The 23623-nt window shown below is 39.3% G+C and overlaps 1 long non-coding RNA gene across 1 annotated transcript in view; it reads right to left on the bottom strand.

Annotated features, from left to right (window-relative positions):
* LOC119525834 overlaps positions 1–23623 on the bottom strand; it is a 34366-nt gene that overhangs the window by 5744 nt on the left and 4999 nt on the right. Inside the window, exon 2 of the long non-coding RNA XR_005215029.1 lies at positions 21026–21139. This is a non-coding gene — a long non-coding RNA (uncharacterized LOC119525834). The remainder of the gene's footprint in view (positions 1–21025; positions 21140–23623) is intronic.

Genomic DNA, 23623 nt, shown 5'->3' with positions numbered 1-23623 from the left:
ATCTCCCTGGCAACACAGGATATGAATACTGGGGATGAGCCTGGACCCAGCATCATAGGATTGAAAAAGCTTCTTGACCAAAAGGGGGAAGCAAAATGAAACAAAATAAAGTTTCAGTGGATGAGAGACTTCAAATGGAGTCGAGAAGTTACTTTGGAGGGCATTCTTATACGTTATATAGATATCCCTTTTTAGTTTTTAGTGTGTTGGAATGGCTAGAGAGAAATATCCGAAGCTGTCAAACTGCAACCCATTAGCCTTGATTCCTGAGGACTATTGTATAATTATGTAGCTTACACAGTGTGACCATGTTATTGTGAAAACCTTGTGGCTCACACACCCTCTATTCAGTGTATGGACAGACGAGTAGAAAAATGGGGACAAAAATTAAATGAAAAATAGGGTGGGATGGGTGATGGAATGCTTTAGGTGTTCTTTTTTACTTTTAATTTTTTTGAGTAAGGAAAATGTTCATATTTCATTGTGGTGATGAATGCACAACTATATGATGGTACTGGGAGCAATTAATTATACACTGTGGATAGTTATGTGGTAGATGAATATATCTCAATAAAACTGTATTTTTAAAATTGGCAAAATTTTTAATAGGTATTTCTCCAAAGAAGATAAACAAATGGCTAAAAAGCACATGAAAAGATGCTCAACATCATTAGCTATTTGAGAAATGCAAATCAAAACCACAGTGAGATGCCATTTCACACCCACTAGTGTGGCTGCTATTAAAAAAAATCCATAAAATTACAAGTGTTGGAGAGGATGTGGAGCACTTATTCATTGCTGGTGGGAATGTAAAATGGTGCATCAGCTTGTGATAGATAGTTTAACTTCTCAGGAAGATAAGTATAGAATTACCATAGGACCTGGCAATCCCTCTCCTAGGTGTATATCCAAAAAAATTGAAAACAGGACTTGAACAGATATTTGCACACTGATGTTCATAGCAGCATTACTCAAAATTGCCAAAAGATGGAAGCAACCCAAGTATCCATCAACCGATGAATGGATAAACAAAAATGTGTCATATACATAAAATCGATTATTATTTAGCCGTAAAAAGGATTGAAGTCCTGATACATGCGACAAAATGGGTGAATCTTGAAGACATCATCGTGAGTGAAAGAAGCCAGACACAAAAGGACGAACATTGTATGATCACACTGATATGAAATAATTAGAATAAGCAAACTCATTGAGTCAGAATCTAGAATATAAGTTACCAGGGACTGGGTTGAGAGTAGAGAATGGGGAGTTAATGCTTAATTTGTACAGAATTTCTATTTAGGTTGATTGTAAAGTTTTGAAAATGAGTGGTAGTAACGGTAGCAAGATATTGCAAGTGTAATTAACAGGGCTAAATTATATAGGTGAATGTGGTTAGAAGGGGAAATTTTAGGTAGCATGTATGTTACTGGAGTGAAAATTAAAAGAAAAAACATAGGAATGTATAACACATACATATACACACAATATATATATAGGATGGGAGGAAAAGACCTTTTTTTCCATCAGTACCATTGAAAACAACTCAAGGCTTTTGGGGGGTTGACTAAAAAAGTGATGGAAATTAATCTCAATTGATAGAAGCACAGTGTTCATCCACTGAGCCCTGCCCAGATCCCAACTGCATCTGGGTGTTGTTTGCATTTAAAATAAAAGTAAAAATATATTTCAAAAAAAAGAGAGAGGTGTTTGCAGCTTCCCTGGAAGTAAGTGCAAATAATAATTGAGGGTGATTTGGTGACTCTTAGTTCACTTTATTTTGAGGTTGCAACACCTGCTCTCATAGAGCTTCATCTTAAGCATGTGTTTTTCTGATTCTAACTTTTTCTCATATTATGCTTCCTTCTTTTAAATAGTCAAGTCTGTGATGTTGAACCTAAACATCTCAGAATAAAATGCAAACATTTTGAGATTATCTGTTTTATTTCCTACAGAACAATGCTTGCTAGCTTGCATGCATGTGTATTCCCATTTCAACTTGTAGAAAAATCATTTTATAGATGGTGCACATACATCTTTTCCTATGTTTTACGAATATCTTATGTAGCACTACTTATGGCACTTGACATGCATCAAGAAATCAAACCAAGAATATCTGGTGATGGGAATACATTTTAATCATTTTATTCACTAGTGTATGATCATAATAGACTATGATCTCTTATCATTCCATTATTATGCTATTTGGGATTCGTATACTAGAAAGTATATTTTTAAAATAATATTAAAATTAATATTAAAATCAATAATTAATTGTAATTAGTAACTAAATATGATACAATTATTATATAAGTTATAAATTAACATACCTGCACCCTCATCATGATGCTGATGAAATAACATTTATCTCTGAATGCTGACAGGAAGGCAGCTTTGTGCAGTGGTTAAAAAGTTGAACTCTAAGTATACAAAATGCAGATCCTGATTCTTGTTCCAGCACTTGCTAGATGTGTGAATTTGAGAAAGTTATATAACCTCCCTATGACTCGGTTTTCTTATATGCTAAGTAGAAATAGCATTAAAACATGTAGTTTCATGAATAAGGATAAGTGATACTTATGACCCCACATTCTTGAATGCTGATTCTACCTCCATCATTTGATTCTAGGGAAGCCTCTACCAGTCGAAACACAGAATAGAATTTTTCAACTGTAAAGTAGGATTAAAAAGTGCAGAGGAACTGTTGGAGGTAACTGGAATGCCAAATGCCTTCTTATAAATAATACTTTAGGAAATCCGACACCTGTCAAGGCTGACAGGAACAATTAAGCAACTCTAAAACTCAAATTTACCTGCAATCTGGGGGAAACTTGGATCAAAGGCAACATGCTAATCTCCATCCTTTTGAAGCCAGGCTCAAACAACCTTTTAAAGAAAAAATAATTAAACTCGAATTCCAAGACCGTTTTTCCCACTCCACAAGCCCATTCACGTGGACTAAATTGGGGTCACATTTCAGCACCTGGCAAATGCATTCAAACAATGAGTAATGAGACATCAGTCTTTTTCCGAGCAATGGAGAAAGGGAATCCTTGCTCAGAGGGAAGGGGTAGCATCTGTCTTCAATACCTTGGTTGAAATCGTTTACAGAAACAGTATCACAGGTAACAAGTATTTCTATAGGAATGAATGAGAGAAGACACCAAATTCTCAGAAGATGAAGAAAAGTTAGTAGGAAGTCAGACTCTCTTTTTGAAGGAGGAGGAACATGTCTACTTAACTTGTTTATGTAACTTGGACTCTTCATGCAGCCCCTGATACCCCACCCATGTCTTCTGAGTGAAAAGCTCTGAGGAGTGTGGAGAAGCAGGGGTGAACTGAATAAAGGGGAGGGAGTGAGGTACTCAAAGTAGGAGGACATGGAGGGGGAAACATGGTGGCATGGCCAACTCCAGGGTGGTCTCTTTGTCTGATCTTGGGGAAATTGCTCTGTGGTGGTCCCTTCCTTGGAGCATTTATCCCATAGGAGGACTGGAATGCTGTTACGAACCTCTCCGTTCTAGAACAACCTGTTCTAAACCCATGATACGTTGTAATTCAACCCTCGTTCTGACCTTAGCTATCAGGGAGTGTCCAATTCTGAATTAGAACAAGACAAGGGAAGGGTCAACCTGTGATATTTACCACTCTCACATACTCTCTGATGATGTTCTCACTGCTACATGAGGTGTGTTGAATAACATGCTAAGGTACACGCTATGACATCTTTTTATACCTTTGCATTTCACAACAAAGGAAACATAATAGATTGTGCATTCTTCCCCAAGTTTCCTCTTGTAAGTCACAGTTTAGTAAAGGTATGAGGGCAAAAAGAAACAAATTTCTTAGTAACTCTATGAAAGGATACACACTTTTTTGAATAATTAAAGGATATTAAAATAAAGCAACAATTTATCATTTTTCCCTATTTGGAAAAAGCTAAAAGACTGATAACATGTTTTGGTGAGGAAGTGAAGAAACAGTGACCCAAATAGTCTTGATTTGAGTGAACATGGGCTTAACTTTTTTTTTTCCCCTTGGCCAAATGCTTTCAATTAGAGCTTGATCTTTTGAATGGAAATTTGGCTTATCAATTAAACTATAATATATGTAACTTATGACCCATAAATCCAACTTCTAATATTTATTCTGCAAAACCAGAATACCTCCCATACCATGGCATGTATTTTGGAATTATGGATTGAATTGTATCCTCCAAAAACACATGTTCACAACCTAACTCCTTGTCCACTGGCTGTGATCCTATGTGGAAGTAGGGTCTTTGGAGATGTGATTGGTTAAGATGAGGCCAAACTGGGTTTTTGGGTGAGCCCCAATCCTATATGAGAGCTGTCTTTTACAAGGTGAGCAAATTTGGACATCAGGGAAGACAGCTGTGTGACAGAGAAGGAGATTGAGCTATGCCATGGATTGCCAGCAATCCACTGCCAGAACCTATGGGTTTTAGAGAGAGCACAGCCCTTGGTTTTGAACTTCTAGACTTCAGAACTGTGAGAGAATCCATTGCTGTCATTTTAAGCTGCTCAGTGCATGGTTGTTTATTGCAGCCCTAGGAAACAAAACTAAGAGTAGAGGCTGTGACATTTAAGAAGCCTGAAGCTCCAATCTATCCCCTCACTCAACCTGCATGACTCATATCTTTCTCTGGGTCAGGTTCAGGCACATTGATTCCAGAAAGAACTTCCACTACCTCAGGGACAAGGTGTACCATTCACATGCACAACACAGCCATAGCCCCTCATTTCATCTGAAGTCTGATGAAAGCTCATCAAAATAAGTGCAGCCAACTGGATAAAGTGTCCCTTTATCTAGTGTATGGCCAGATGAGTGGAAAAAATCAGGACAAAAATTAGATGAAGAATAAAGTGGGATGGAGGGGATGGAAAGATTTAGGTGTTCTTTTTTGCATTTATAATATTAGAGTAAGGAAAAGTTTCAAAAATTGATTTTGGTGATGAACGCACAAATGTATGATGGTGCTGTGAATAATTGATTGTACACTGTGGATGACTGTAGGGGGTGTGAATATATCTCAATAAAACTGTATTTAAAAAAGTAAATGAACAATGGGGAGAGGAAGGGAATGGGATGTTTTGGACTTTTTTATTATTTTTTATTTTTATTTTATTTTTTGGAGTAGTGAAAATGTTCAAAGATTGATTGTGGTGATGAATGCACAATTATATGATGATACTGTACACTTTGAATGATTATATGTTATGTGAGTATATCTCAAGGAAATTGCATTTAAAAAATAAGAATAAAAAAATTAAGTGCAGCTCAGTGGACCAAGGATTTTCTGACATGCATTTTGTGTATCCCCCTTTTCTCCAAGTCTGCTTAACTTTCCTAAATTTATTTTCCTTTGTTTTATATCTCTTACTTATTTAAATTTTTATTATAGTACTAGAGTCACTCCCAAATAATCCCCTATGCAAAACAATCTGTACATTTCCTGTCTGAGACACATTGACATTAAAAATCCTGTACATTATAATTATAAAGCTTCTTTGGTGCCTTTATTTTTTTTTTAATTATGCAAAACTACTATAGATTTTTTTTCAAGCCTCTCTATTTAAAAGTTAGCAATTTTTTTGCCATCATTTTGAAGGGTACAATTAATTTATTTATCCAACTTTTCTATGGTGTAAAGAACTCAATACTGAAAGAAAAAGTCCACAAAATTGATGCTTTCTGCATCCTGCGAAAAATAGTAACTTGTTGACCTTCCCAGAGATGTACATTTTGATTGTGCTAACATATTTCAAAGAAGCTGTTTGTTTGTGGCAAACAATGGATCTCCTGTAATAGCCGACCTCCGGGAAGTTCCAGAATGTCTTGGTTTCATGTTTGGAATAAATGAAAGTTCCCAACCGCAAGATGACAGGCTACCAAAAAGGTCAGAAAAGCACATTACAATATTGCAAAACCAATGGCTTGAAAGTCTTCTCTTATAACTGGAGGAAAACAGATTTCCTATTTATGATTCCAGACTGCCAACCTCCTGGCAGAGAATATAAAAATATCCATCCAAATTTACTCATTTAAGTAAACATCTCTTAGGCAGTGCATGCCAAGTTCTGAGCTCAGAAGCACACAGCTGGCTTGCAAATGGCACACACAAGAAGTCATGGGAGGCAGTTGGGCTTGGAGATTGGGTACAGTCGTCCTCAGGATGCTGTTACTTTCGGATATCATCAAGGTTACAGCCAGGGCTTCACCACCTGGGGACATGGTGGGAGAAATCACAAGTTGGAGGAACTGTATTCTCACTCTGGGAACCAACACAACAAAACAAACTGCCAGTTTGGATCTGTTATGTCCCCCAGAAAAGCCATGTTCTTTAATGCAATCTTGTGGGGGCAGACTTATTAGTCTCTTTGATTAAGGTGTGACTTCTTGATTAAGTTGTCTCCATGGAGATGTTATTTACCCAACTGTGGGTGAGACCTTTGATTAGAATATTTCCATGAAGGTGTGACCCCACCCATTCAGGATGGGTCTTGATTAGTTCCCTAGAGCACTTCAGAGATCTCCAGAGCCAGCAGAGATGCTTAAAGATGCTTGAAGATTTGGACAAAAGGACGTCTGGAGATGCTAAGCTAAGAGATGAAGCCCAGAGTTTGTCCCAGAGACTCTAAAAGAAGACCCCAGATGCTTAGAGAGAAGCGCTCTGGGAGAACAAGCAAGGATGCACAGAGGCTGAGAGACAGAAACTAAGAGAGACAGAAGCCCAGAGACATTTTGGAGAAGGCCATTTTGAAACCAGAACTGGGAGATGCTAAGCTAAGAGGTGAAGCCCAGAGTTTGCCCTGGAGAAGCTAAGAGAGGACCGACCCCCAGATGCTTAGAGAGAAATGCCCTGGGAGAACAAGCAGAGATGCACAGTAGCTGAGAGAGAGAAGCTAAGAGAAACAGAAGCCCAGAGACATTTTGGAGAAGGCCATTTTGAAACCAGAACCTGGGAGCAAAGGACTAGCAGACGCCAGCCACGTGCCTTCCCATCTCACAGAGGGTTTTGGACACCATCGGCCATTCTTCAGTGCAGGCATCTTGTTGCTGCCTTAGTTTGGACACTTTTATGTCCTTAGGACTGCAAATTGTAACCAAATAACCCCCCTTTATAAAAGCCAATCCATTTCTGTTATTTTGTATAATAGCAGCTTTAGCAAACCAGAACACAAACTAAAGCAGAGTGTATTGGCTTCTTATTGCTCCTGACACAAATGACCAAAAATTGGGTGGCTTAAAACAAGAGGTTTATTCTTGCAGGGTTCCAGAAGCCAGGCATCAGAATGAAGTAGTCAGTGGCATTGGTTCCTCCCGGAGGTTCTAGGACAGGCTTTTTCCTGCCTCTTCCAGCTTCTGATGTTCCAGGTGCTCCTTGACTTGTGGCTGGATCACCCCCAGCTCTGCTCCATCTTCACATGGCCCTGCCTTCTTCTATCTTCTCTTCTCTCTCTTATTAGGTTACTTGTCATTGGATTTATGACCCACCCAGATAATTCAGGATAATCCTTCACTTAATTACGTTTTCAAAGACCCCTTAGCCAAGTAAAGTAACATTCAAAGGTTCTGGGATGGGGACATGTCTTTGGGGGGGAGAAGGGACAATTTAATCCATGGACCAAGACACAAAAGTCAGATTCCTATTCCCATCTCCTCCCTTAGCTTCTTCTGTGAGTTTGAGCTCACCACTGCCACTTTCTAAAAATAAGATGCTCAGAACACCAGTGTCCATGGATCTTTCCAGAATTAATATTTGCTGTTTTAACATTCCCTTCACGGACTCCATGATTGGAGTAGCCTTCTGAAAATTAGTCATTGGGAGCAAGTTAATATAAATCTAACTCAGTAATAGATGGAGTTACATGTTAACCTGTTCAGATCAGAAATAATAGACTTGTAAACATTCATCAATTCAGACTCAGCATAATTTAAAACAAACACCACATATTTCAAGATAAGAACTTTAGATTCTCCCTTAGATAAATCAATCAGTAATAAATGTAGAGTTATGGGTCTACCTATTCACTGATGTTTGCTGCATAAATTCTTTGTTTCCATTTCTCTGCCTCTAAAATGAAGACAACCCTCTTAACTTCTTTAACAGAAATATGCTAAAGAGCAAGGTGGGAAGTACTTTGCAAAGCACTGTAATGTCTAAGTGTATATATATATATATATATATATATATATATATACACACACACACACACTATACATATAAATATATATCCATATTTACATTCATAATACTATTTTAACTTTGCATGGTCCTTTCTTTTGCAATGCACTTTCACACACAGATAAGAGGTATTTGAATATGTAAATCCTGAAAGAACTCATATAGCTGGTTGGTAAGGGAATTTTGAGGTGACTACAGTAGAGGAAAATAACCCTCTCATCATAACCACTCTCTATGTTATACATATCTCTGCTAGGCTGATCATAAATGAGTGTGTCAGGAGGCAGAGAAACAACAGGGCCACTTATGAGGTAAGTTGCAAATGACTTGTTACTAATTAGCAATGTCAAGATCTGTGAATAATCTATTTCATTGCATTCAAGTGGACTTAAGCTTGTGTCCCTCATTATGTCATTCTCACTCATGTTCTTTCTGGTGAGCTTTACTGAATGAGCCAGAAAGCTCATTACCAATGGTGCACATATACTGAATCCCAGTTCTTACATAATGGGTAGCAGAAAAACAAAGGTTAACGTGTATGCTAGGAACTAAGGAGTTAGAAAATGACTGGGTAATCAATCCATGGATGAATAAGAAGAATCATGAACTGATGGAATCTTAAGTTTAAAGATTTATAGCTCAACTACAACTTTTAATAAAATGGAGACCTATATTGTCCTAGCAGAGTGAATTTATCATCAGGAAAACTTAAAAGTAAAAGTAAAGACTTTTTGGTCTCAACATATTGATGCTGACTCACTGTTTTGGATTGAAGCTTGATTCCTTCATTACAGTTCCATCATCATCACCCTCACCACCATCACCACTATCATCACCATCATCATCACCAACATCATCATCATCACCCTCACCACCATCACCATCATCACCATCAACATCACCACCATCACCACCATCACCATCACCAACATCATCATCACCGTCATCACCATCATCGCCATCACCATCATCACCACCACCATCACCACCATCTTTATCACCATTACTATCATCACCACCATCACCAATATCATCACCAACATCATCATCAACACCACCATCGCCATCACCACCATCATCATCACCATCACTACCATCACCAATATCATCATCATCACCACCATCACCACCATCACCATCACCACCATCACTATCATCACCACCATAACCATCACCAATATTATCATCATCATCACCATCACCACCATCATCATCATCACCATCATCACCACCACCACCATCACCACTATCACCAACATCATCTTCACCAACATCATCATCACCACCATCACCACCATCATCATCATTACCACCATCACCACTATCACCAACATCATCTTCACCAACATCATCACCACCATCACCACCATCACCATCACCAACATCATTACCACCATCACCACTATCACCACCATCACCACTACCACCACCATCACCATCACCACCACCATCATCACCAACACCATCACCACCATCATCATCATCATCACAATCATCAACATCATAACCACCATCATCATCAGTTATTATTATAACTGAGAATTGCTACAGTGTTACAGACATGGCTTGTGTGACCAAGGAGATGTGTCTGTAATATTTGTGCCTTAGTAGTCAGGTCTGGCAAAGCTTTGATCTAACATTAAACACTATCCCAATAACCACCCCTTAGTAGAAATGTTTCTTATAAATGTTGATTCCTGGTTGGTCCTTCATTTTTCCTCTTCACTTTATGTGTACTTAGATTTAGCAGTACTACATCAAACTCTATCATTTCATTGCCTGTGATTCTGATGATATTAGACACATAGACATATATACAGAATTGCTTGCCTCTGTTTGATTTACCCACAACCCAAGTGATCTCTAAGCCTCCTTATAGAATTCTGCAATGTTGTATGCATTGCGTTTTCAACCTGTCCTAATATCATAGACATTATCAAGGGTTGTGCAATGACCACACATTGTTCGTATTTTAATCTTTTGATGTCTTTCTATAGTTAAGTACCCCCAAAGATTTGTTTTAAGTAGAGAGATACAAATAAACAAGCTGTATGGATGGCTTGAGGATGTTGGAAAATAAAATGTAGTGATCATACATGATGAAATGATGGACAACTTTGTTTTCTCATTCAATTATATGCAGTTTTCTGAAAGATTTGAGATATAGTTGCTCCCCCTTCTTGTAATTCAAGTAGCAGTATACTTGGGGTGACCTTATAATATGTCATCCACTCCAGGATGATTTGAGATTGAGAGTGAGTGAAATTAATAATTGTACCAGGGCAAAAAATTCACCCAGGACTATATGGAACCCAGCCATCTATGAAACACTAGCAAATGATTTTTCTCTGTCACATGAAAAAGTTTTTCCTTCTTGACTCATGAAAAAACCAGCTGCCCCACCCTTTCCCTGGAGCAATTGATGCAAACACCAGGAGAAGTTCAGGGACACTGGACATGAAAATACTTCAAGAAGGTGAAATGGATCAACTGGACCAAAGGCTTCTCCAAAGCCATGAAAGTTGAGGATGGATCCAAGATCCCTTCATGAGGTCACACTGAAAGCTTTTGTTGATAGAGCCACTAGTGGTGTGGAGCTGGAGGGGAGTGGAGAGTTAATGGATGAGGGTTGGTTAGGTGGTCAGGGAGCATGCCTGACACTATATATGGATCAGAACAGGAGCAGAGAAACAGAAAGTTCCTGATGCATTCTGCAACCTCATGAGGATGAGATCTCAATGCTCACAAGCCCAAGATAAGGCTGTCTCCAGCCAGCTCAAAGCATCAAGGCATAGGTTTGTGTTTTAGAAAACTTTTGGGTCCGTGGGTTTTATCTGCAGCCCTGAAGCCCTGTGTTTTATTCCAGTCTTCTTATAGCATATTTTTTAAAAGTTGCATCAATATGAAATATCCTTATCTTGATTATTTGGTCATTTAACAGCACTTTCTTGTTCTTAGGAAATACCCACTAAGGTATTTAAGTCTAAAGGTACATAATGTCTTCAACTTACTCTCCAGTGATTCCGGAAAAAAAATACATGTGTGAAAGAGAGAATCATAAACCCTAGACAGAGAGAAAGAAGAGGAGAATCATAAAACAACTTGGGCAAAATGGAGATGACTGCTGAATCATTAAGTGTATATGAGATTTTCCTACGTTATTCTTGCAACTCATACTATAATTTTAAGATCGTTTCACGAGAAACAGTTACAGCAACTGCTATACTGTTTTGCTGGAATTCACTTCATTGAAAAGTTTCAGTACATTTCATTTTCTTTGGGAGCATAATTGGTGGGGAGCTGCAGAGAGGAGTATCATACAGTGTGGGATATCTTGGAGCCTAAGATTATTTTCATCTCCAAGAATCTGAGATTCTGAACATCCTGAGCATTCCCCTATAAAGCCAAAATGTGCTTCCAGATTTGCCCCTAATGAGGTCTCATTCTTTCAAATTTCTGGAAGAAGTTTTTTTTTTCTTTTTCCCAGAAATATAGTGCGTTAACTCTGAGGAATATTTAGCACATATTTATTTAAAGCAAACTACTGCTCTTAAAATTGGCCATATGTGTTTCAGTAATTCAGTAATAAAAGCAGGAAAAGGGAATATGAAAAAAATTCCATTAAATTGTCCTTTAATAATACATGCTGCTTTACTAAATAGAGAAGTTTCATTATGTTTTCATCATGACCATTTAAATAGAAGTCATTTTAAACATAAATTTCTAATTTCCCCAAGGTTCGCTTTTCTCATTTTTTCTCCTCATGCAAAATAACCTTGTGCTGTTTTTTGTTTGTTTATATTTCTTTATACTCTGTGACTAGAGGTAAGAGTTTTAACTCAGACAAAAGTTACAGCTGCATAATGAGGTTTTAGATTTTGCTATATCCAAATAATATAGCCAGTAGTTACTTTCCTTTTTTAACTAAATATACTTTGTTGTTCTTGTTGTTGTTTTAAGCAATAGAAAAGAATTTCTGGAGAGAGTTTCAAAGAGCATTTTAGTAGATTAAAATGCAAAATTCCAAAGCCAGTTCTACATTCATAGCACGTTTTTAACACACTATATCATGCCATAGTATTTTCCACAATGTCCAGTTTGCCTTAAAAAGAGAAATGCTTTTGCTATGTCATTATCTAAATTCCAGTAAACAGATACAAATTGCCAAATTTTTGCTGCCTGGATACTGGCATTTTGCACAGGGTTCCAGCATATGGGAAAAATCATGTTTTATGCCCTGTCTCACCTAGAAAACTTTAGAAATGAGCCTTTCTGGTAGTCTCCCAATACATATGGACCAGGTTGTCACTGATAAAATATCATCTGACTTGAAATTTGGCCGTAGGTTCTGGAGTAACTGGGAGAGTAGAGGCTTAGTAATACCAATAACCAGATGCAGGCTGGATATAAGAGGGGAAATCCCTGATCAACCCCTTCCTTCTCAATTTGCCAGCAGAGCCTGAAGCCAGCACATCTTTGCAAGCTGACATCTGAGACCAGACTTTTTTCCTTCTTGCAATTCTCAGAAAACCAGCTAAGCCCTCATATTTTCCTTTCCAAACTGTGTATAAAATTTAAGCTATTTGAATTGGGCAAATGTGAGATGCTAATCAGATCCAGAAAAGCTGAGATTACTCTCAGCTGAGATTTACTGTCCTGAGTAAATTCCATTCACCCCAGAACAGACAAGTGTTATTATAATGTAACACCTGCCTGTTCAAAGAAGGTGAAACACTGTATCATAAACTGGAGCACTGCTTTGACTCTCAAGAAAGAATCCCCCTGGGAATCAGGAAAATAATTCCACAATTGTTAGGAAATGGCATAAAACTAACAACAGTCCCAGTCAGCAGTGGACTAGCTAGAGAATCAGAACTTGTTTTTAAAGAGGTGGAGAAAAATGTATTTTTGCTCCTCTGGAGAAATCAGGGGATTCAGAGGCCAAGTTCCCCGTAGAGATATCTACAACCCCACACCCCTACCCTGCCCCAAAAATTCAGGTCTCTGAGGCCTGACTGGTGTCGGAGTGTTCAGTACTTGGTCAGGAGACAATTCTCTCCAGTTCTGCCAAGAAAATACGCAGCCAAAGAAAGCAAGTTCAGGAAAGCATACCAAATCCCCGTGTAGTGTAGCCCTTTTCTCTTTCCTCTTCAGTAAAATATGCTTTGTGAAAATTAAATGAGGAAATGCAAGTCCAAGAGTGGCACTGGGTTATTAATGCCATCGTTACTGGGAACTACTTAATATCAGCAGATGGATTGCAGAAAGCTATTAGAAAATGACCTTAAGAAGAGCAATCTATAGTTGCTTGTTGACATATTGTTAGCAAACCCTCGACAGCCTGTGACTATTCTATTCACCCCAAGGGCACCTTTTCGGGATGAGAAACTACAATGCCTTCATTTTTTCACCCAAAATAGTGAAGAACGATGAGGCTTCTAAACTCACTTGGGGCAACCGTAGCAATGCACTCCATTTACTTAAAAAAACACACACACACAAATCTGAGTCTTTCAGCCCTTTGTGTTTTTCTCCCCAAGGTTAATGAAAAATGGGACTTAAAGTATTTTCATTTGTTTTCTAAGTGAATATTTAAATGGCTTTATAGTAACTGTCCACTGGTGTTCCTGTTTACTTTTAATTTTAAGTGGGCATTTTGGGTAGCTTTGAGAGTCCTGGAATTTCATCACGCATAGGCAGCCTGCAGCCTGGTGACTGCAGAATCTTGCCATCAGCTTCATCGTGCTTACTCGCCAAAGGACAAGCTTCAGGCACTGTTGGCAAATTGAGAAGGGAGGGGTCTGCCAGAGATTTCCCCTCTTACACGCAGCCTGAGTCTGGTTATTCATATTATTATGCCTCTGCTCTCCCAGTTACTCCAAGAACTAGGGCCACATTTCAAGTCAGATGGATATTTTATCAGCGACAACCTGGACCAGATGTATTGGGAGACTACCAGAAAGGCTCATTTCTAAAGTTTTCTGGGTGAGACAGGGCATGAAACATGACTTTTCCCATAGGCTGAAATGCTGGGCAAAATGCTAGTCTCCAGGCAGCAAAAAACTGGCAATTTGTATTCTGTTTACAGGAACTCTGATAATGACATAACAAAAGTATTTCTCTCTTAAGGCAAACTGGACATTGTAGAAAATAATATGGCAGGATGTAGTGTGTTAAAAATGTGTTATGGATGCAGGAACTGGCTTTGGAATTTTGCTTTTTAATCTACTAAAATGCTCTTTGAAACTCTCTCCAGAAATCCTTTTCTGGACAAGTTCCCTCTCCAGATTCTACGCTCCAGGAGGGCATGTCCCTTTGTCTAGTTTGCAGTCATTTGTCCCTAGGACTTATCACAATGTCTGGGACATGATCAGCTCTGAATATATATTTATTAAATGGAAATAAAAAACAACATCTTCCAAACAAAATCAGAGCATGACATCCAATTCAAAACACCAAGATTAGCAGTAAGGCATTAAATACAAGGAGCTGCAAAATCTGAGTTAATATTTTGTGATGGAAAAAGAAAAAAAGAAGAAGAAAGAAAAAAAATTAGAGTTAATTGAGCAAGAAACTAAAAAAAAATTAAAGAAAATTGGCTTTATGAGAAAAAGTTATGGTAGATAAACAAAAATAAATGCCTTTACTAGATTATATAGACAATTAATACAGCTCTTTTTTAATTCACCTATGGAGACAGCCAGACTATTTTTTTCTTAGTTCTCAGCTTTTTTAATATAAATTTATGCTTTCATGGAAGTTTTAATAACCAACAGTGTATAATATATACAATATGCTTAGGCTCTCTGTTTGCAAAATCTGAATCAAAATTCCTTTTAATATTCTTGCAAAACTAATGAGAAGTAGCATACAGAGTTTACTGAATGTGAAATTTTATGAACTTGCTCAAATTTCAATCCCCACAGAAAATGTAGACTCTGTATAGGATTTTACTCTCTCTTTAATCTGGGGGAACCATAATACCTGCTGGAGAAAGTCAAAGAAAAATAAAATGGTATCTGCATGCTTGAAGAACCCCCAGAACTCCTCTGAGGTTCCTTATCTTGAAACCAATGGAATTATGATCGATCAGACCTCATGGGCTGAATTCAAAACCGAATTTTGAGATTTCAAAACCTGAAATCCAAGACTGATGGAGACTTTGAAACAGCATGTAAAACCAAAGCCTCTTTACAAGTTGTTCCATCACTGATTTACAAGCAATTTTATGTTGGGGGTGGGGGGTGAGTGGGGGTTGGAGAATCTGTTTTACATCTGAGCCATCCAGACTCTGATTTAAACTAAGAATCATTAGCATTGCACTTGTTTTAATCCTAATTGTTTAAACCTTTGAGTGGGACTGAAGATCTGAGAACAACATAGATTTTTTTTTTAGAGAAGCTGTAGATTTACAGAAAAATCATGCAGAAAGAGTAGATTCCCATATACATACTACCCCCCATTATTAACACCTGGCATTAAAGTGGTACATTTGTTACAATGGATAAAGGAATATTATAAGAATTGTACTAACTATAGTCTGAGGTTTACATTAGAAGTGCCAGCCCAAGCACCACTCCAAGTCATGATAAACCTCAGCAGTCATGATTTTTTTAAAAATTTTTATTCTAGTAACATATATCCAAGCTAAAGTGTCCCCTCTTAGCCACATTCAAATACATAATTCAATGCTGTTACATTCACAGTGTTGTGCTACATTAGACCATCCAGTACCAACTTTTCCCATCACCCCAAATGGAAACACTGCACAATTTAATCCTTAACTTTCCCTTCCCTACCCACAAAGATTTACTGGCCATGAAAGTTGAATTTCTGGACTGTTTTCATCAATTTCATCAACACCTGCCTGTTTAGACCCAACACTCCACCTCCAAAGTCAGACCGGCCATAAGTCATACAGCTGTTGACACATTCCCAAGACGTTCCTGTATTTCACCATCCCCTCCAGGCATGTCCACTGTCCTGGGGTTCAGAGCTCCTTCTGGGAAGGACCCTGACTGCCACGCCCTCAGATATGCCCTCCTCAGCCAGCCCAAGCACCTCTCCAAGTCATAATAAACCTCAAATCAAGACTAGGTCTGCAGTAAAGCAGGGAAACCTTTGCTACTTGCTATTCAATTTAGTGCATTTCATGTCGGCATGCCCCCAAATCTCCAATGCCTGTGCACCATCACCTTGCATCGGAATAGACAATTATATCTTATGCATGCATGAACATTAGGTATTATTGTGCCCACATGCAGAAGAGAGTTGAATTAGCTGGCCTGAGACTGCTCTTCTTAGAAAGAACAAAGTTGGGAACTTGGCATCTGGAAACTGGGATCTTTAGGAGGGTTCCCTAACTGATTAGAATGACTTGGTGGCTTGGAGTTACCGGCCTCAGAAAACACATATTCTTAATCTTAATCCATTCTTGTGCATCCAAATCCATTGTTCAGGATGGGTTGTAATCCTATTGCTCGAAGTCTTCTAGGGAATGCCACAGAAGGAGAAGCCACGGAAGGAGCAGCGAGAAGATAGAAATCAATGGAACCCAGAAGAGAAAGAAGAAGATACTGCCACGTGCATTGACATGTGATGCAAAAGTCAAGGACCAAGGATCCCTAGCAGCCAGCCCCAGAACACCACAGTCTTTGGAAAGAAAGCATTGCCTTGCTAATGCCTCAATTTTGGACTTCCCCTAGCCTCAAAACTGTGAGCCTATAAATTCCCACTCTTAAGGCCAATCCATTGTATGGTATTTGTTTTAACAGCTGGGAAACTAGAACAAAGGTCTCACGGTGGCTAGACCATTTGTGCAAACAATGTGCTTTCTGCTGAATACTCGCTTTCCTTCTGGGAGTCTGGAATTTGGGTACGTGCCGGGCAGAGGGTGCCTCTCTGATCCCCCCTTAAAACCACTGGGCACTGCCTCTAGAATGAGCTTCCCCAGTGGAAAGCACTTCATTTGCGTTGTCACATCTCTTTGCTGGAGGAAATAAGCCCATCCTTGGTGACTCCACTGGGAGAGGAGCCTTGGAAGCTTGCACCTGCTATCTTCTGGTCTTTGCCTCATGCACTTTTCCCTTTGCTGATTTTACTTTGGGTCCTTCTGCTGTAACAAATCACAGCTGTGCATTTGATTATATGCCCAGCTCTGTGAGTCTTCCCAAGAATCATGGAATCTGGGAGTGGTCTTGGGGACCCGTCCAGAGATGATGTAACAGACTTGAGGCTCAGAAGAGTTAAGGAGCTCAACTGCAGCCACCCACTTAACCAGGATGGGTGTTGGAGAAGCATGAGCCAGGCTCCTAAACATCTGATCTTGCTTGCAGGATGCCACACCTGCTGGTTCCAAGTCCCTTCTTACCAAAGTCAAAGCAAAATTCTCTCTCTAAGCTGTTGTTGATCTTGAAGAAAATGTTCTGTTCTCTAAGCATGCTGTTATTTCACCTGTATCCACACTCACACGTTGACTCAATTTGCCCAGCTTTCCAAAATGGTCTGCCTTTCCCATTCCCGAAACTTATTCAGTGCTTTCATTCTTCTATCACTTACACATATTCCCATGTCCCTGGGATGATAATTTTGATAGATTAAACTATCTCCTCCAAGATCATCTCTAAGCCAATGGTTGACCTATCACAGATGTGCATTCCCAATAAATGTGGCAGCAGGGTCTCTAAGATATCCCATAAATCTATGAAGGGATATCAGAAAGTCTGTTGACATCACAAAATTTCATACAAACTTCATTGTGTAAGGACATTTTGAAACCTGATAATTTCTGCCTTAATGCCCTCATTCCAATTAAATATATTTTCCTTTTTATTGAATTAAACACATAGAAACCTCCCCCAAACAAATGTTCCTATATCACAAGCTCACTTATTTATTAGATATATTAAGGGGAGAAAAGTAGCCTACCATATTTAGTAATTCTTGTTTAAGAATGCATATTCTACATGGAAGAAACAATGTACTGAAATAATTTTAAACATGAGATAAAAACTGATTACTGATGAAGCAACACTTTCATACCTCCGAGAGATGAGAGTGCATTTAGATTATATCCCACGACTGGAATCTGTGTGAATACAATTCCATGGCATATTGCCCCCTTGACTTTTCTTGAAGTCTTCTTGAAGTTATTCATAATTTCCATTTAGTGGTTAAAGGCATTATCTGCAGCTTAGTCTAGCTTTTCCACAAGTCAAAAATAAATGGACTAATCAATGATAGCAAAATTCTCACGTTTGGAAGGTATGCATTGTCCTTCAGTAAATTTCATCTCAGTGTTCATTCAGAGTTCTTCTTGTAAGTGAATTATGAAATAATATATTGTATACACACAAGGGACACAAATGAAAAGATTATATAATCAGAAAATCACACTCCCCCCATAAAAGATGCAATTACCATAAATGGTGGAAAGGCATGTAGAAATTTTGTTCAAATCACTATATGAATAATGAAAAATCTTAGCATAACACAGTTGGGTCAATGAATTAAGAGTGAAGAGGCTTTGATAAATCCAGAAAATTTCATAAAGGATTTTTTGACAAGCTGTACTTAAAATGTATGGGTAGATCTGAAGATAAGTCTTCTGCAGAGGTGAACAAGTCAAAGAGGATGATCAAACAAAGAAAGTGATGGAAATGGTGAATGAATGCAATTGTAATGATTTAAAGCCAATAATGCTCACAGAAAAATGCATGCATATATTTAGTTCAGTGATTTAAAAAAAACTGCAGATTAGTAAGATAATACTCTTCTTTAGGCAATTTACACTAAGCAACATGTTATATAAGCTTCATTGGATAAAGTTCATTCTTGTTTAAGAATGCATATTTTACATGGAAGAAACAATGTACTAAAACAATGTTAAATATGAGATAAAAACTGATTACTGATGAAGCAATACTCTCATCTCTCCAAGAGATGAGAGTGCATTTAGATTATATCCCACGACTGGAATCTGTGTGAATACAATTCCATGGCATATTGCCCCCTTGACTTTTCTTGAAACATGGTGAAATTCAAGGTCATACCGATTTATCTGCCAGTTATTTTCAATATCATCATCAAAGAACTGCTGCTAAAAGAATATTTAGCACTGTTGCATTATGAATTTTAGGGAAGCTCTGTATTTTCTGAGCTTCCTGCTGAAAGAGTTTAAAATGCTCTTTCCATCGCCAGCTGCCGACTGAGGTAAAGAGAAGCAGATGCTAACGACAGTGCCCTGTGAGAACACATTGAGCATAACATGGAATCCTCTTTAAGTAAAACAAAGAGACGGTATTTTACAGCCCATGCCATAGAGACTAAAGTCTTCCTAAGAATCCCTCAAAAAAGGCTTGGACCTAAAGACGCAACCTTGAGTGATACAGAAACAAGTTCTAAGAAGACACTTTCCAAAGCGTTTGAGTGATTTGCTGCAAATTTATAAAAGAGGTGCAAAGAGGACTTTGAAAAGACAGCCCCAGACTCCTTTGTCTACTTTCTTCAAAAGATTTGAGAATGTCCCAGCCTGAACCATCAAAGAAGGAAGGTTCCTTGCTGCTAAACATTCACAACTGGACTGCCAGAGCTCAATTTGCAGGACCCCAAAGAGCAGGTTCCGGGAGTGGGGTTCTTTGCATCTTACCGGGGTCTGCAGTGGCAGCTACAGAAATTGTGGGAACCAGTACAAGATGAAAATGCGGGCTCCTTGTTCAAAGAAAGCACAGATGAAGCTGGTTCCTTCCTTCCTTGTTCTCTGTGATGTAGTCAGAGTCGTTTCACTTACTATTTCATGATGAGTTCTCTCAGGCACAGATTTTCTTGGGCGAGTGCAACCCGAGTTCTGCCTGCTAAAGCAGACTCTCTGCAAACCCCTGCCTGCCCCCCTACCCACTGGATCTGAAGTTGTGCAAATGTGCATGCAAACACCACATGCTTCACTCAAAGATAACCCAATGCAAAGTTTTAAGTCTGCGACCACAGGGCAACAGTGGAGCCCTCTCAGTACCTGGATGGGTGGGGGGGGGATTTTTTGCAACTAGCCTGGTTCCCCACCTGTGAATCCCACCCTCACGGGTCCCTCCACCATCTTGACAAATCATCTGCAGATGAAAAATAAATGAAATGCAAACATAAAACGTCCTCGACCAGTCATTTGTGATGCAGACGCTGCCATTGACAGTCTTGTGAGTTATCATGTCTTACTCTAATTTGATGAGGACTTGCACGAACCACCTGTTATCCCTCAACCCTGTTTGTCAATGACAATAATAAAAATAATGGCTAACATAATACCTGCCACTTAACACTCTACATCTACTGTATTACTGGCACTGGGCTTAAGGTTTTACATGCATACCTTTACTGAATCATCACAAATTCTTACGAAGTGGAGGACATCATTTGCCCCATTAGACACTTAATGATAAAAACAGGGAGAGGTTGAGTCCTTGAGCACACAACTCACAAGTGGCAAAGCTGTGGTTTGAACCGAGGTCAAGCCAACCCCAGGGCACACATGTTTAAATAAATGCTCTCCTGCCTTATGCCATTAAATCCCTTCCTTGCTAATCATTCTGCCAAGACTGCATTTGAAATGCTAACCCTGATCTAAGCCAAGATAACCTCAACACAAGCCAGTTTTATTTTCCTTCGTGATTTTCTCCAAACATGACACAATTCCATAAAGAAATTGGAAGATACACACAATACAAAAATTCAAAATACAAATGTAAATACAAAACATCAATAAATTGGTGATGGAATGGAGATAGAAGGAGGGTTGAAGGAACATAAAATACAGAGAAGAAGTACCTTCAATACATTGACATCTCCATTGATCCATTGATTCAGTTGTTGAATGAATGCATATTAATCATGGGGAACAATGTATCAGGACAATTCTGGGTCCCAAATGTAGCTTTCATTCTAGAGCAGGGGGAGAGACCAAGAATAAACATGTGAACAAGAAAATGCATAAAAAGTGAGGTGGGAGAAAAGAGAGTGATGGAGAAAAATAAAACAGGGTGAGAGGTCAGGGAGTGGTATTCGAGGGTAATCAAGGAAGAACTTGATACCTGATACAGCTGAGCCGAGGAACAAACAGGAAAAAAAAAAAAACAGAGAAAGAGAAAGGGAGAGAGCATGAGTCAAAGGATGTATGCTAAGAAAGTGTTCCCCAGACTGCAACATAGTTGCAAAGTCGTGCTCCAGCAGAGAGAAAGATCACTGGTGATGGAAAGAGTGGGAAAGTTCAGCAATGGTGCCCTTGATTAGGGAAAAATGGCATTAGAGAGGAGAATGGACAGTGCATCCATAGTAGGAAGGCAACAGACAAATTCATGAACGTGATATAAAAAGGTGAGTCCATCTGGCTATAGGACTTTAGGGAATTAAGCTATCCCAAATGGTGGCATTACAATAATGGACCCCAGTCTGGATTATAAAATGGATGGGGGGGGGAATGAATGCATAAAACTGGAGTGAAAAGTAATGAAAAGAAGGTCAGATCATTAGTGAAGGCCATCGTGGATTTGAAAAGTTATTATAGTCAAGGTGACTGGAAAGAGGACTGAAAATAGTAGCTAAGACGTGGGATGCGGATATTACAGAAGGGTCATAGCTACTGTTGGTGAAAAGGTCTATGGCATAGACAGACCAGGGTTTGGCAAACTTCTTTCTGTAAATGGCCAAGTAATAAATATTTTAATCTTTGCAGGTCATAGGTTTTCTGCAGCAACTACTCAACCCGGCCATCATAGCATGAAAGCAGCCACAGACAACATAGATATGAATGGGTGTGGCTGTGTTCCAATGAAATTTTATTTTCAAAAACAGACAGTACATCATATTTGGGCCATGGGCTGTACTTTGCAACTCCTGGTATAGACCATGGAGGTGGGTAGCAGATATGGGGTGGGGTAAAAAATCACTGCTGAGATGTAGGCAAGAAGAGAGAAGCAGAAAGTTGGAAGAGTCACCTACATGTGAGCCTTCTGAATGTTTGCATGATGGGACACACTTGCAGCATGAAAACCATCAGTGTAGATAAAGCCAGAAGCAGCCCCAGCAGCAGGGGAAAGAAAGGGGACATCTCCAGCTGGCCCAAGCCCCACCCGGTCACCACAAAGGTGTAAGGTATTGTGTAAGTGTCCTGTTGCAGCTATCACAAATGCCACCAAGTTGGTGGCTTAAACAAGGCCAATTTATCCTCTTACAATTCTGGAGGTCAGAATTCCAAAATCAGACTCACTGAGCTGAAGTCAAAGTTTTGGAAAGGCTGGTTCCTTCCAGAGGCTGTAGGGGAGAATCTGTTTCCTTGCCTTCTGCGGCTTCCAGAGGCTGCCTGCACTCCATGGCCGATGACCTCTTCCACATCTTCAAAGCCAGTAGTGTAGCATCTTCTCTCCTCTCTGAACTCTGCTACCATCCTTATGTCTTCTCTCTCAGAATTTGACCCTTCTGCCTCCCTCTTTACCTTCTAAGGACCCTTTTGATTCCATGATGCCCCTGAGGATAATTCAGGATACTCTCCCCATCTGAAGATGCTTCGTCACACCTGCCAGCTCCCCTTTGCCATGGAAGGTCACATATTCACAGTTTCTGGGTATTAGGACAAAGGTAGTCTTCAGAAGTCATTCACCAATCAGCCCACCAAAGGAATCAGTATTTCAGCAAGAGTCTCAACAACCCACAACATCTTCTGCTGAAGTTGGAAAACTCATATCTACACAGATATTGAAATCACCTAGGATTTTGACAGGCAACGAACATTGGAGGGAGTGACAGTGAATCGGGAGCTAAAATCCCCAAAGAAAGAGGTGGAGAAGAGGACACAGGTTCTGCAGATGATTATAACCAGAAGCAATGGTGACTAGTGTTGTCTCATGGCATGAGCTTCAGAGCTGATGGAAAGAGGCTTAAAGCAGAAAGGGGAGATTATGGTCTTAAAAGACACAAGAAAAACACATACCTGACATCATTCAGCCTCCCCTTGAGAGGGCTGCAGGGGTGGAGGCTGTGCTGAGCTCAGGGCAAGCCAAACTTCCCATCCAACAAGAAAATAAAAGTTAGGAGAAGAGTTTTGGAATACCGAGGTTCTTGTTATTAAGAAACATGACTCCCAAAGGGCACAGGAGTGTCTCAGGTGGTGGAAAGAGGTGGGAAATGGGTCAGAGTTGGGGGAAATGTGCAGAACTTCATGGAGTGGTTGGGAGACTTGGATTATTCCTGGTGATGAAACAAATAAGGATAAGGGGTACGATGTGAGTGTCCCCAAAGTTCTCCAGGAAGACTGGAAAGGGGATGAGAGAATATTAGTGGTGAGAAGGGAGGTACACACAGAGCCCTGGGGTACTCCCCATACACACACACTATCATGTGGAGGCTGGGCAAGGAGATTCTTTCTAATCT

The sequence above is a fragment of the Choloepus didactylus genome (genome assembly GCF_015220235.1).
Source record: "Choloepus didactylus isolate mChoDid1 chromosome X unlocalized genomic scaffold, mChoDid1.pri SUPER_X_unloc1, whole genome shotgun sequence".
Classification (NCBI taxonomy): Eukaryota; Metazoa; Chordata; class Mammalia; order Pilosa; family Megalonychidae; genus Choloepus; species Choloepus didactylus.
The sequence above is the reverse complement of the archived record's forward strand: the minus strand, read 5'-3'. Positions and strand labels throughout refer to the sequence as shown.